General features: G+C 42.0%; 1 protein-coding gene across 4 annotated transcripts in view; it reads right to left on the bottom strand.

Annotated features, from left to right (window-relative positions):
- The window catches only part of LOC119596543 (carbohydrate-responsive element-binding protein-like), a 114952-nt gene that overhangs the window by 102102 nt on the left and 5350 nt on the right, over positions 1–7500 (bottom strand). The window lies entirely within an intron of this gene.

Here is a 7500-nt window from a genome sequence, read left to right on the forward strand (position 1 = left end):
ATAAACAAATACATATAATCTTAAAAAAAAAAAAAAAAAAAAAAAAAAAAAAGCAGGCGGAGGTTGGCGTGGGGATACGAACAGCCTTCTGTCCAAAATGTAAACAAACATACTATCCAAAATGCAAGTCCCAGACGTGTGCAAGACGAAACATGGTGTGCAAGGTCAGGACATATGACACCGGCCACGACAAAAGGGCTGAAACGGACAAATTACTGTGATTTTCGACGAAAGAGTGGTAGAGAAGGATTGCGTGAGTGAGAGAGAGGGAGGGAGAAGGACGAAGAAGGAGGCAGGGAAGAAGGGAGGAAGGGAGGAAGAGAGGAAGAGGAGAGAGGGAGAGTGAGTGAGAGAGGGAGATGGAGAGGGACATGGAGGTGGAGAGAGAGAGAGAGAGATAGAGAGAGAGAGAGAGAGAGAGGAGAGAGAGAGAAGAGAGAGAGAGAGAGAGAGAGAGAGAGAGAGAGAGAGAGAGAGAGAGAGAGAGAGAGAGAGAGAGAGAGAGAGAAGAGAGAGAGAGAGAGGAGAGAGAGAGAGAGAGAGAGAGAGAGAGAGAGAGAGAGAGAGAGAGAATTACCTTCACTCATGTAGGCTATAGGGCTATTTAAGGAGATACGTCCGTTATACTCCAAATATAAATTTGTAACCAAAAACCTACAACAGCAACGCAAACTAGTGGCACCAGCTTGCTAATCTAGCAAGTAGAAGAAGGTGGAGGAGGAGGAGGAGGAGGAGGAGGAGGAGGAGGAGGAGGAGGAGGAGGAGGAGGAGGAGGAGGAGGAGGAGGAGGTGGAGGAGGAGAAGGAGAAGGAGAAGGAGAAGAAGAAGGAGGAGGAGTAGCAGGAAGGGGAGGAGCAGAAGGAGTACAGAAGATGAGGATGAGTGGGAGGAGGGAGGGAAGGAAAGGAAAAGGGAGGGGGAAGGAGATGGAGATAGAGGAGGACGAAATAGGAAAATGAAGAAGACTGAACAGGTGGAAAAGGACCAAGATAAGATGGATGAGGGATGAAAAAAAACAAAACAAGAACAAGGACACAAAACAAACAAAATAGAGAGAAACCACCAGATCTTCGCAGATACCTTTAGTGTAGTTACCTCTCGCCTTAAACTGTCAACAAACACTGCACGGAAACTCGCTCTATCCATATTTATCCAACCTCTCTTCCATGTGCCACCAGGAGAAAGCAAGGGTGAAGCACCAGAAGGTCAATGGGAGGAGGGAGAGAGAGGGAAAGATAAGGGAAGAAAGAAAAAAAGAAAGAAAGAGAGAGAGAGAGAGAGAGAGAGAGAGAGAGAGAGAGAAAGAGAGAGAGAATGCGAGAGAGAGGGGGGGGGGAGAGGGAGAGGGAGTGAGAGAGAGGAAGAGAGAGAAAGAGAAAGAGAAAGAGAGAGAGAGAGAGCAGAAACTCCCAAGCATCAAAACGAACAAGGACGAGGAAGTGACAGACTTCCAGCAAACTAAAGACAGAGAATCAAAGAAAACGAGAAAAACGGAGAAGAGAGAGAGAGAGAGAGAGACCTATAAATATATAAAGGTAGACAGAGATAGACAGATAAAGTGAGAGAGAGGAACTGAAGAGGAGAAAGTGTGGCGATACTAGCAGTGGTGAGTGCAACTGTAACCTTTGCAGAGCCGAGCCCACTGGCTGACCCACCAACCCACCTGGAGGCGTAGGGGACGGAGGGGAGGGGGCGGGGGGTGAAGGTAGCGGGCCGTGGGTGGTTTGGAGAGGGGGGGGGGTATCCAGCAGTGGTTCGGTAGGAGGGAAGGGGGGCGGGTAAAAGGCCGTGGGCGTGAGGGAGGGGGGGGGGGCTCAGGAGGGGAGTAAAGGGGTAGAAAAAGGGGACGCGGCCAGACCACGTGATTGCAGGATGAGAGGGAGAAAAAAAAAGACGATGATTCATGCGAAAATATGCAACAATAAAGCAAAAACAACAAAAACAAAAGGGAGGGAGAAAGGATACATCAAAATATAAAATAGAGTAAGAGACAACGACGATATTAAAAATAACAATAACAACACTAATGAAATTAATAAACAAAGCCACTTTCAGGCCAAGGTTTTCCGCAGCTGCGCTCGACAGATAGGCCTAACTGAACCCACTGGTGCCCAATGCAACACACCGTAAGCTTTTTGGCATCGATCGAAAGCGAAAGATGCTCAGCATTTCCCAGGATATCTGCCAGATTGGCGGTGCCCTTCCTGACCCCCCCCCCCCCCCCGCCCTTCCCCTCTCCTTTCGACACATTCTGGCTGCAGGTGTAGCGGTGGCGGCCGCTCTGGGGAGCCTGCAAACAGCTACACACTCTAGGGTCAAAATCCACGCACGAGACGAGGAAACGGAGGGTAAAAATCGAATCAGGTCAAACTCTTCTTTGGCAAGTAATGGGGATACGCTAATATATATATATATATATATATATATATATATATATATATATATATATATATATATATATATATATATATATATATATACATAAACACACACACAATAACCCCATACACACACACACACACACACACACACACACATATATATATATATATATATATATATATATATATATATATATATATATATGTATGTATGTATGTATGTATGTATGTATGTATGTATGTATGTATGTATGTATGTATATATATATATATATATATATATATATATATATATATATATATATATATATATATATATATGGGGGGTATTTATATATTTATGATACCAAGGTAAAACTGGTTTATCATGTGCATGATCTGCATCTGATTGCAATAAATATTAATTCTCAAAAAACAACTCGAATGTCACATAATTCCCTGAATGAATACTCCAAGACAGAACCTGAGAACCCATGAACCACTCTGGCTGATTACTAAAACAAAAAACAACTTGGCTGACAATAAAAACAGAAAAAAAATGTATATACACACACACACACATACACACACACACAAACATCCTGACACCAACTTATCTATTTCCGGATTACTACGCAGACTGTAGACGGACGACTAACGGGCCGCTAATCGTTCGCGTGGGGCGACCTGCGGGAACGACACCGAGCGCCGCCCGAACGAGCGTGCGCATTTTGAACCCCGAGACGCTGCACGGGAGGCACGCTGCTAAGTGCCCGGGCTTTATGAGACTCGCGACCGAATCACACGCCCGCGCTCACTCGTCCTCTCTCTTTGGTGAGTTTCTTCCTCTTATTTCTTTTCTTCTTTCTGGTTTCTTCATTTTTTTGTCTTTCCTTCTTTCTGGTTTCTTCATTTTTCTCTTTTCTTCTTTCTGGTTTCTTCATTTTTCTCTTTTCTTCATCCACTCCTCTGCTTCTATTTCTATTTTCTCTCACGCTTTCTCTTATGACTTCCTGTTTATCTGTACTTCACAAAGACACACAGACTCTCCCAGACAATACTTCAACTTAATAAAAGAGGCGTCAATACACAAGGCTGATACAGTGTGTGTGAAGAGGTGGAGGGGGTATGGGGGGAAGGAGACAAGGATGAGGAAAAGGGGGCAGGGTAAGGGGGAGAGGAGGACTGAGAGGGGAGGGGGAGGGTAAGAGAGTAGAGTAGGGAAGGAGAGCAGAACGAGAAGCAGGGGAGGGGAAGGGGAGAGGGAGGAGAACGGAGGGGAGAGGGAGAGGGAGGAGAGGGGGGGGCGAGAGGGAGAAATCAACCAAGGGACGTGGCCTGGAAGCGTAATAAGACACGTGAGACAGGTTGGGGGCTCCAGCACACGCCTACCGAGCATGTCTGGACACCTGAAGGATTATATACAGGTACAGCGCTTTCCTCATAACGATATTACACTGATTGGCTATTGGCGACTGGTGATGATAATGGTGATGATGATGATAATGACGATAATGATGAGGAGGATATTTTATTTCTTATTAGAAAAAGAGAAAGTAAGAGAGAGAGAGAGAGAGAGAGAGAGAGAGAGAGAGAGAGAGAGAGAGAGAGAGAGAGAGAGAGAGAGAGAGAGAGAGAGAGAATAAACAGTAGTAGAACAAGAAGAATAAAAACTAGAAGAATGAGACAGAGTGAGAAAAAAGAACAGAGAAGCAGACAGAGAGTCTCTAAACAAAGAAACCTCAATGGCCATTCCCGTGTACCCTCACAGCATAAAAAGGCAGAACCTAAAAAAAGATTAGTCTACCATATGGATGCTAATCTCAATAGAAAACGCGCTAAATAAAGAGGCCCCATTATAGCTTCACTGATTCTATATGACCATTCCTTATAATAATTTTAGTATTGTTCCTGTTACTATTACGATCACAGGTATAATTTTTCTCCTACTTGCACATTTTCTGCAACAACTTTTATCATTATCAATCGCATACACCAAGATAATCAAAAGGAATAACGCAAAATAAATCACAAATCATTAGACCCCCCCCCCTCCTCTCTCTCTCCATGTGTGTGTGTGTGTGTTATAATGACAATATGAATGCCGCGCCAAAACTTCCGTAGGCGAGAACGAACCCCTTTGCATGCAGACAGCCAAACCACGAGAGTTTTTTAAATACCCCAAGGCAAGTCTGGGAGCCCGACGAAGGCCATACACTTACACACTCAGCACAGTCGCGCGTACGCGTAAACACACACACACGCACGCGCACACACACACACACACACACACACACACACACACACACAAACACACACACACACACACACACACACACACTCACACACTGCACGCATGCACAAACAATCTCTCTCTCTCTCTCTCTCTCTCTCTCTCTCTCTCTCTCTCTCTCTCTCTCTCTCTCTCTCTCTCTCTCTCTTAAACACACGAACTCACACACACATCTATAACTCCCCTTCTCCCTTTATTGTGTACAACGCCTCGTAATGATCCCCAACATTACACTGGACAAAGACTCAGATTCTTGAGCGGAGGCCAATATGCGTGGGTGCAGGAAGCTTCAGGGATGAGTGGGGGGGGAGGGGTAAGAGGAGGGTGGGTGGGTGGGGTTCTAGCGGCCTAAAGATAAAACAAAATAGTGGGGTGGGCGATGAGGTCGTAGAGAGCGAGTTCTTGTGGGAAAACTCCTTGATTTAACAAGAAAGAAAAAAAGTGTACTCGGTGATATTCACGTTGTTATCTCTTGGGAAATCTCCCATGGACGTGTATTGCAATTGGAGTGCACCAATCTTAATCTTCCAAATAAATCGTATGACACTTGTGCACTCGAGTCTCACACACACACACACACACACACACACACACACACACACACACACACACACACACACACACACACACACACATACACACACACACACACACACATACACACACACACACACACACACACACACGTACAGAAAACGCAGCTGCAGTTGTACTTTACAACGGAGCACTAGAAATTTAAAGAAAGAATGGTTATTATCTGCAACTTGCTGCATTCTGGATAACTTATTATCATAAAAAAAAGTTTTGAAACTGCCAACCACAGGGTAATTAACAAGCAGGTGTAGGCAATACAATCTTTGAGATCTTCTAAGAGGAAAAAATAATACAGCAAAAAATCTAAAACAAATGCAATGCTGGTCTATATTCAAGTCACTATATCTATCACCCATTATTATCTGCTATTCACTTGGGCCTCTTTGCAATATACTACATTAGTCCTATGTCACTACAGATACCTTGTCTTTTATGAGCAACAGTTAATCATGTGAAATAGAACTTTAGAAACAAGTACATCATCAACATATTTCTACTTACAGCATTGATCACCTACTGAATTTTAATCTAGGCTGTATTCAGTTTGTTTCAATATAAAGTTTAAATGATAACCATATATAATACAAAACACTGTGTAATGCCTAACAAGCGTCAAATTGTTAATGGCATCACTCTAATCATCACTACTTTCTTTAAAAAACAAAACAAAACAATTTTCGTAAAGGTACGTCTTTTCTACGAAATCCCACACCATATCAAAAAGGCTTACAAATCAGCAACATTACCAATACCAATATTGATGATGATGGCCAAATTCACAAAAATTTAACGATGAAAGCAAGGTTTAATGAGAGCTACTGGGACACTTAAAACCTAGCGTCTAAAACAGTCCTCCAACTTTTAGGTTTTTGATTATACTTTTACTTTGCTTGGTTGAATTCGAGGGCATTGGCAATTCAGTTGGATTTATATATCAGGCAAAAAAAGGACCACAGAGCTACTCTACGCCTATATGCTTATTAAGTGTGGTGCATATAAAGTAAGTAATTGTTTCTGTTCCATTGTGCACCATGTTCCATTCCAGACAAAATTATGCCAAGCTTTCTGGTAAACTGGATGAGAAGGTAAGTTGGAAACTGGGGAACCCAATGATTCAGGTACAAAATACACAATGATGTACTGGCAAAATATTTAAAACAAAAACATACTGCTACTTAAGAAAATAAGATGTACTAAGGATATTCATCATTTGTGTGTAGTTGAGATCATCATTTATTATCGAATACAATTTGATGCTGAAGAATCTCATAATATTCGTAACTCATCAAGAAGTCTCAAAGATCTTAATTAAAATACTGAAAGTCTGTGAGATCAAACAAAAATAATAAATAAAAATAAAGTGAGCAAATGACAAGTGACATGTAGCCTCAACCCATAGATCATATAGGCTACCACCTCTCCCTGTGTGCTAAAAATAGTTGGGGTCCTAAACATTTGGTACACCAGAGAGGCTCAAACTCCTGAACACTAAAACATTACTAGGGCACCTTGTCCTGCTGCACCACTGGTCCAAGCTGTCAGCTATAAGCTCCATTTTATTAAAATATTTTTCCTATATTCATAACTGGTTTAATTAGTATAACAGCCATATCATAAGATTATACAAAAGACCTTAAAAGTCTAAGGCAGCCCTGTACAACTTACAGTCCAATCCAGTAGATATTTTCTATAATGTGGGTCTTGGGTATCTGAATTAAGACATATTCTTACATCTACCTAAAATCAACCCTAAATTCCTAAAACTTTGGCTTGCCACTGAGAGAGAGGGAAACACTTTCTTAAAATCCCACATTACTCTTTGTTGAAAAAAATGTGCACACTCTGATTGCAGGTATTAAGGTACACTGCTTCACCTTTTTTACCTTTTATGGTAAAACTTTTCAATGACATCTGAACTATCTGATTTTAAAGGCATATAAATGTTCTGAATAAGCTTAATTACCTTAATAGTTACTTATGTGAATAGGATAATGATGATGATGGAAAAAAATCAATCAATCAATTATGGGAATATGTATGGAATATGTTGCTAACATCTTTAGTGCCACTGAAAACATGATTTTCCCCGTAATTACATGGCTCACGTTATATACAAATCTACCTGAAACTTGCTATCATCTGTGAAGCATTCTTTAAGGACTTGAAATATTGGCTGCGATTCAAGTGACTGCAGCAGTTCATGTACCTTCAGTGTTCCTGCAAAGGCCATGTAACCTACAGTGTCCTTGTAGA

This window comes from Penaeus monodon, chromosome 38 (assembly GCF_015228065.2).
Source record: "Penaeus monodon isolate SGIC_2016 chromosome 38, NSTDA_Pmon_1, whole genome shotgun sequence".
Lineage (NCBI taxonomy): Eukaryota > Metazoa > Arthropoda > Malacostraca > Decapoda > Penaeidae > Penaeus > Penaeus monodon.